The following is an 8935-nucleotide window of genomic DNA, read 5'->3' on the forward strand; positions in this document are numbered from 1 at the left end:
TAAATTCTACTGTTATCTTTCGCAGTAATATGTTTAAGCAAAGAATATATATAGTACAAGTATATGAGTAAAAAAATACGTAGGTAGGTACATAAATGTAAAAGTACCAAGTTGAGAACACAACATTTTTCAGCCTAGTTGTAAATTTAAAAAAAAAAGTTAAAATATATATTACTACTTATTGTTGTTTATTCCGATGAAATTGTAATACTTACCGAATCGTTACACTCTCACTCACTAATTAATTTATTATAATATCCCACAGCATTGTGGAATTTACATTCGAATGTGTGTCCAAGTTTCGTCGCAACAGTCGATCCACAGAGTAAACCATACACACCGGCGGCACACCGCACAATGCTGAATAAAATTAAAAGTATAAACATTGCACAATGGCCAATTGGCCAGCCCAATGAGGCAATGAGAATAAGGATAAAGACTTTAATGAGATTACTGATTGAGATTTAAGAATGAATTTGAACGATCAGCGCCAGCCATAATTTATTTTTTATTTATTGAAAAGACCAACAGCATAAATATTACAAATGAGTCTTAAAAATTAGTGTACATATAACAGCCAATTACAGGTCTCTCTAAATAAACAACTTTAACATAATAATATTTATAGTTTAAAAACATAGTGTTTGTGTATATGTGCGTGTGTTTATGTACCTATTTGTTTGTTTTATTTTCAACACACTTGCTCGTAAGTGAGCCTTATTACGTGGTTTTTACTTTTTGGGCCATAAACTGAACAACACGTGTATTTAACACACACACTTAGTATTTAACAGAATAATCCCTACAAAGTTAACCTTATTGCAAATTATATGAGAGTAAACAGAGCATTTTCAATTTAACCGGGTAATACAGGTTGTTTTTGTAACAACAAAGACGATTTTAATAAAATTAATTTTAATTATTAATTAAAAAATTACAATTTTGAAGTAGGCTATATGCAATCATCTACATTACATTTGGCGCGTCACGCGTGTAAAAAAACCTTGTGCGCCAATTCCCAGTATTTTCTTTTATATGTAGATATTTATTTTGATTAAACATGTTTCAAATTCAAATTCAAATTCAAATATTTTTATTCAAAATAGGATTTATAATCACTTATTGAACGTCAAAATCTACCACCCATTCAAAGGAGACTGCCTCAGACCTGAGAAGAATGGGCGCAAGAAACTCAGCGGGCTTTTTTTTTTTATATAAAATATGGATTACAATGTAATATCGTACAATAAACATTAATAATTAAAGAGCTTGAGGGTGTTCGCTTTAATCCCAGTCCGTGGTGTCATTAAGAAAATCGTTTATGCTATAATAACCTTTCCCACACAAACGTTTTTTAACAATTCTTTTAAATTTCGTAACACATTTGTTTTGTACATTTTCTGGGATCATATTGTAGAAGCATATACATCGCCCAACAAAGACTTACTAACTCGACCCAACCGAGTAGTAGGCATAACAAGTTTATGTTTGTTCCTCGTGTTAACATTATTGGTTTTTCGTCGCTAGTGTGTTGAAAAATTGCGTGTGAAACTCGTGAGCAACTTGCTCAATAAACACTCGGCTTATTTATTTTTAAATATACTGACATAATATTTAATTTTTGATTTTAGAAAGTATTAAAAATTTCGACTTTTTCCTGATGTTAAATTCACAAGCTAGTTTCGATAAACTGCACAATTTCCAAAAACGACCATACAGATTAGGACTATTGAATTAAGTATATTTATTTTTATACATTAACATAATATATATTATATTTTTTTAAGAAGCACAAAAGCAATAATTACTCTAGAAAGAAGAAACCGTAGACTGGTATAAACTTAGATAATTTATACAAGTAGATAGAGCCTGTTGCTGCTAGACAACCGATGAAAATGGGCCAGGTTTATTACTTTGGTTTGCGTGACAAGCTACGCTTACACTCGTGATTTGTATGTCATTGTGTTAGTGTGCGTGTATTGCTGAAAATAGAGGTAAATGTCAATCTTAAACTTATTTAAATGATCTAAGGGATTTAAATTTCTAGCACTCGTTCGTTGATCCAACCCTTCCCGCAGCAATGCCACAATTTGAGCGGATTCTTTTGACGAAGCATCCATATTTGATGGTTACGAAACTTTTGTTGAGCTTGAAATACTGATATTCAATACCATTGGTACCAATAATTTAAGTCACAAATAAAAAAAAATACAAAAAGAATTTATTTCAACCATTACACTCGAATTTAAGACTTAGAGATGTTAATTCGAAACTAATCCTGAACTTTGAATACAGTTTATAGTATATAGTATTTTAATTTATTTAAAAAAGTCTGAGGACTGTGTGCCTGTAAAAGTTTTCACTTCAAAGATCCGAACAACATAAACTTCAGTTTCATTGTTATGTCGTTATATAAAAATTCATAGTCATAGGACTTTGTTTAAATTGTATGTATATTAACGTATAATAGGCTCACAATCTCGCTCAAAAATTGTCTGAAGCAAAACTCTGCCGATGCGTCTATTAGGCAGAGTTTTGCCCCTTTAAATTAACAAAAAAGTGTTACTAACTTGAAGTTTTAATCATTTTGCTAAATAATTACATTTAAATTGCTAAAATTTCTTGCCTCGTGTTCGAGTCCGAGCTTCCAATATACCTATACAATAGAAGTCTATTGATTTGTAAGGCTGCCACGAAATTTGAGTGAATGTTTTAATGTTATCTGTTTATGTTAATGTTTACATAAATACAACGCCGCTCGAAAATTTTTTGATGACCTTTTAATAGGCCATTAGGAGTCTAGTTGTTTATTGTACGTCAATGTTTATGTCACTGGAATATCATTGTAATACTGTGCCCATGTTGCTGTTGTTGTATAGATCATCTCATCTCATTCATTTTTATTTTTTTATTAAATAGGAAGCCAACGTTGCGTACAATAATAATCCTTATTCTATAGAAAACTCTTAAACATAATTATATAAATTGGATACCTCACTTACAGGCTAACTCTACATGCATCATCATCATCATCAGCTGGAAGACATCCACTGCAGGACAAAGGCTTCCTCCAAAGATCCCCACGACGATCGGTCCTGCTCTGCCCTTATCCAACGGATTCCGGCAATGTTGACCAGATTGTCGTCCATCTTGGTCATCTTGGGGGGCCTACACTGTGTCTTCCGATACATGGTCGCCATGCGAGGACTTTTTTGCCCAACCGGCTGTCCCTGTCCGTCGAACTAAATGAAAAACAATAAGTACAATATATTTTTTTAAACATACATTACTAAAAATATTACAAAAACAATGATCTCATGAATGAAGCTAACTTCTATTATTAAAGCAGAAACTTTCATTTCATTGACTCCTATCGTACCGTGCATAGCCACTATGCACGGTACCTTCGAATGTGGCATAACTTAACTGGCTTTTATTGAAATATTTCCAACCAGCTGATATCCGGTGTTGGAAGTCGGTGGTCACTCAGGCGAACAACCCTTCTGGAACAACGCCCTAGCGAGTATGGCACGAGCCATCTTTGTAAATTATAAAGTTATGTTTTAGCGTTGTTTGCTTTGTTTCAATATCAAACGCTTTTTGCCCGCGACGCCATGTTGCTTTGGTCACAGAGTAGTAGCATTACTACGAGAAAGTAAGTCTCTATATCTCCCGAGAAGCCCGCGGCAAAGAATTTGAATCCCGCGGTGAGATAGTTTTTCACGTTGGAAATACTAGAAATTAATCTATTGATTAGGAATCAAGAAGATATCCGGATGAATACGATTTTCAATAAGGATTGTCAAAAAGTGATGTCACATCCTATTTTGAATAAAAATATTTGAATTTCAATTTCGGATATTCTGATTGTTGCTTAGTTGAAACAAATTCCTTGTCAAGTTATTTGATCCGTTATATTCTTTGGTATTTTATAGGATAATATGGTTTTTTATAAGGGATGCATTTGCCTTTATTATAATTATAAATAATAATTACATTTGTCTTATTTTGTAATAATTTTGAAATTTTATTGTTGAAGTTTATGACATTGTGTTTTAAAGATACCAGTTCCAAGTTTTTACCTTTGCTTAGGATGTTACCTACCCATATTGTCTAAGATCGTATGAATGATTTTATTTGCTTTTGTTTTCTTATCTTTTCATAACAGAATAAATCCACGGTGTGATTTTCTACCAGCTTATCCGCCACGTACGATTTGTAATTATTGTAAGAACTGATCTCTTTACCTACTAAGGCACAAAGAAATATAAAATATATCAATAGAAGCAATGACTGATATGGGATGGGCTTTATCAATAATGTAATAAATTGAAGATAAGTATTAGAACAGATATTAATGTTAAAAACACACTAGTTTTGGTAGTAGATTTAAATTTCAGAGAAGTATGACAAGTAATACGTTTCTTAAAAAAAAGAAGGCCTTAATAATGGCCCTTATAAAATACTACGTAGGGCGAACCCGACAACATAGGTAATGGCGACTGATAGGGTACAAATTCTGTAATTCTGGCATCAGGCAATATTTAGTCGTCGTTTACTTCCTCTTTGGTATGACGCGTGATCTCTGAGATAAACGTTATCACAAAAATAGACAAATGCGCTGTTTTGTATTGTAAAAACAATAACGGACTATCAAGAAATGTGTCTTTTTACATGTAAGTAAAATTTTAAACTATTGCAGTAGGTATTTTTTCATAACTGAAATAAATTCGGAAGTAAATAAAATATAATACGTCTCTCAGCTCATGGTACCAATGCCTAAAGGGTCACCAGTTTATCAATGACCGAAAGTACGGCGATTAGGGTAAAATGAACCTTGTCCAATTTCCCCTCAGAATGACTCAAGTGTGTCTTCTACCGTATTTATCATGGGGAGTGTTCGAAGAGCTGCTTGTGTTGGACATCCTGTTTACGACATATATACAAAGATACGGCTACATACCCTCTTTGTGCGAGAAAATCACTACAGTTCTGTTTTCCTTACCACCGCATTTCATTACTGTGATTTAATATTTAACCTCTAAATAATGTCAAATGGGGGGATATCATCAAAATTTTGAACATTAGTAGCAATAAACGTATTCCATACTTGAAATAAAAAAACTTATTAAAAACAATATTTATGACTAGTCTACTTGTAATGTTTTGAAAAAATTAATTTGGTTATTTGTTATGGAGTCCATGTACCTACTACCTACCTACTCCAAAAGCTATTCGGATAGGTATATCTGTCCATTAAGTTTTTTAATCATTTATGAACATCTTCTAAACAATAATTTTGGCAATAATAAAAAAAAATAACAAAAAAATAACCGACTTCAAAAACACTATTCCAAAACAATAGATATAATATGCACTAAAAAGTATGAAAACAATTGCGTATTTTTAAACAATCTAATTAATGAATCTAATGCTAGTAACGATTATTGTTATTCTTGGGATCGTTGTCCTCCCGCCGCGCCCCCGCCTCTTGCCTCCTCACGTCGCGCGTGCGACTCAAGCACATCTCATCTATACTTATGAATGTAGTTACAAACCTTCCTTGGCTGACTGAGTTTTGGAATAGTGTTTTCGAAGTCGGTTGTTTTTATGTTATTTTTTTTTTTTTTTTTTACATTTTTAGTGAATCTACACTAACTAATATTTTATCTAAATTTTGTAGATCTACAAAATTTTGTAATGCAGTAATGAACGTTAGCGCATTGCAATTTGATTACAGACAGTTAGAAATTCTACCACAGATCGGTGTCTTTACTGTAAGTCGTCAAGGAGTTCCATTGATCATCATATTTGACTCCGACAATAATTACTTGACCATAATGACGTTATGGCAGGCGACCCAAATATCCGGATAGCATAAAAAAGATTTGGCCTAGTATCGTTTAATTTTCTCCTAAGAATTGAAGAGTTCCGTTACTTTGTCATGGATCCCATAATCAGAACCTAACCAAACTCTCAGCAAACTTCCTTTGAAGTATATCTTTTCCAATAAGAAAATAATTATCAAAATCCGTTCACCCAGTCCAAAGTTTTGAGGTAACAAACATAAAAAAAACGTACCGACGATTTGAGAACCTCCTCCTTTTTTGAAGTTGGTTAAAAATTTCATTACATATCTAAGTATAATAACCCTTTTTTATTTTATTTGCCTCGGTCACTAACTGTCACTTAGAACGAAAGCAGAAGCAAAATGTAAATATTGAGTACTGTAAGAAAGTTATCTCATTAGCGAAAATATCTTGCAATTCATATTAATAAGCAGGTAATTATATTCGCAACACATTATTATGTGAACCGTTTTGATATTTCACAAATGCTGTATTGTGGTGGTATTATTTTAATATTGTATAATTTTACCTTGTTTTGAGAAAACGTCCGGTCTCACGACTACGTTACCCGACTTTAAAAAAGCGGCGGAGGTTATTTACGTGGCGCGTGGTTCAATTTCACCATTTTGTTAAGGCCGCTATCCCAAGAAATCGCCAAAATAGCGCATAATTGAAACCACTTCATGACGGTTTATATAAAGCTTATTATTTTACAAAAAATAATTATATATCTACATAATATGAAACGAATAAGTATTCATTTTATCTTTACATTTCTATTTTTTATAGACAGTGCGAAAAAATATCACCAAAGTACCCCCTACATTTTACAATTGGTGCCATGCTAATCATTCAATCTAGATAAATATTGTACAAAAATTTAATAATTTTTTTGGTAAACAACCAATGCTATTTAGCATGACATAGTTTTCTTAGTTTTGTAAAGAAAATTGTATTACGTTTGTAGTTTGTAATAAATTCAAAACTATGGAGATCTTGTACGAGAGAGGTTACCTAGTTCCGCTCGATTCCTCAAGGCCATTGGCTTGGTCCCCAGCCTTTATAGTCCAGCCATTTAAGCTTAAATTTGGTAAGAATCTCGGAATAGCAAAAAACCCATAGGAAATGAGATATTTACAAAAAAGCGCAAAATACCGATTTTTGTGACCTTTGACCTTAAAATTTAATAGTGGCGTACACCCTACCATATGTAGATGTTGAGACAACTTTTGGGGTGTCAATATACAAGTATTTACAGACTTACAGCTGGGTATCTCGAATTCCGACGTGAACTTGCTATAATGACTGGACTATAAGGAGACACCGAGCTTCTAGCGAAAGCAGGACGATATCGGGCTAGGGGGAAACGTGGCAGCTCTTATTAGGATGGTCTTATTGCGGGCGATATAACGTATTTCTTTCTTGTTATTTAAAACATACATGTACTTATACATATTTTGTAAAAATAAGTTAATTAGTATCGAAAACATGTAGTATTTAAAATCTGACAACCGTTGGTGAAATATTTACGCCGTAATAGAATGATATTTTTTTATGATCCGATAAAATTTCGCTTTTTTTTCTATCACTACAACTAATCATGTTTTAAAATTTTACGATTCAAAGAGTAAACTCTTAATTACGATATTCTTGTATATTTGTATTGATTATTGTTCAAAATTGGAGAGTGGAGACACAGACAAATAACTTATGCGCTTATAAACTACTACGCTGTTATACGGAATAGAATAGCGGGTTTCTGGGAAACCGTCCGTAATTCTAATAATAAGAAGAAGTCGTCGCTGAGGCATCCCTTGACAATGTGTTTTACAAACACTGGCTAAGGGTACACCAGATCCCTAACGTAAAATTATATATTTATTGACTATTTTTTTTAAGTGAATTTAATTTTATATTAATTAATTAATTATCTTTATACATATTTATTTTTCTATAATTTTAAAATATTTTGACTACCTACTTATATGTAAACATGTTTTATTTGGTTCCCTGTTTCCTGACCTGCACTAAAATGAATAAATAAAAATAAAATATAATCACAGAATAGGTAAAACACATAATAATTTTGTTTTAATATCATTTAGTGTTTAACTTTATGCTTCTACCAAAGAATATGTAATAGTACAAGTTGTTTTTAGGGTTCCGTAGCCAAATTACAAACAACGGGACCCTAATGGATTCGTCATGTATGTCTGTTTGTCTGTCCGTCCGTATGTCACAGCCACTTTTTTCCAAAACTATGCTGTTGAAACTTGGTAAGTAGATGTATTCTGTAAACTGAAGAACTGAACCTCAAATTTTTTTTTCATCAAACCCATACGTGTGGGCCTACTGAATAATTTGCGCGAGGGACACTTCCAAAGTGCTAAAAAATATATATGACGTACATTACATTAATCGTCATAAACCTACCTTTCATTCAATCAACTCAAATATGTTTAGCTATCACAAGCCTATATTAGATTAGTTGGATCTAAATCCCATCATTTAATTACCCATACAGGTGAGTGCCTGACGTAACGCACGCTGTTGAGTTAAATTCTCAATGATTAGCGCGCACAATGTTGCCAGTACGAGTAAGTACAATACTGAACGTTTGTACTTTGTGCATCACAAAAGGGATTACGGATTTACTTCCCGCCATGTCGCATTGCGGATCTAGATACAGACTGCAGTGCAGTGGCAGTAGAGGGTGGATACTGCACAATGCACGAGATCCAATATTAGGCAAGTCTCGTCTGGAGAACTTGTTATAGCCTAAACACATGATCGGATTTGGTACGGCCAAACCATCGGACGCGGTCTGGTAGCGGACCATGTTCGATGGTATATCGCATTGTCCATCGCACAAAATTATTATTACGAGGGTGGCACTGAAAATTTCGGGAATCAAGGAAGTGACACAACATTACTATTTAAAAATGTATTTATGGGTTTTCGAAGTACTCTCCGCGAAATTTGACACATTTTTCCATACGATGGAAGCAACAATTCCATTCGGAAGTTGGGGTCTCCAAAATGGCCGTTTTGTAGGCGTCCACAGCTTCTTCAGGTGATGAAAATCT

At 33.3% G+C, this 8935-nt stretch overlaps 1 protein-coding gene across 1 annotated transcript in view; it reads right to left on the minus strand.

The window, feature by feature from the left end:
- The window catches only part of LOC126970822 (growth arrest-specific protein 2-like), a 127743-nt gene extending 127390 nt beyond the window's left edge, over nucleotides 1–353 (minus strand). Inside the window, exon 1 of the mRNA XM_050816954.1 lies at nucleotides 216–353. The gene's annotated coding sequence lies outside the window, so the exon portion shown is untranslated. The remainder of the gene's footprint in view (nucleotides 1–215) is intronic.
- Nucleotides 354–8935: the final 8582 nt, after the last annotated feature.

Source organism: Leptidea sinapis, chromosome 22, assembly GCF_905404315.1.
Source record: "Leptidea sinapis chromosome 22, ilLepSina1.1, whole genome shotgun sequence".
NCBI lineage: Eukaryota > Metazoa > Arthropoda > Insecta > Lepidoptera > Pieridae > Leptidea > Leptidea sinapis.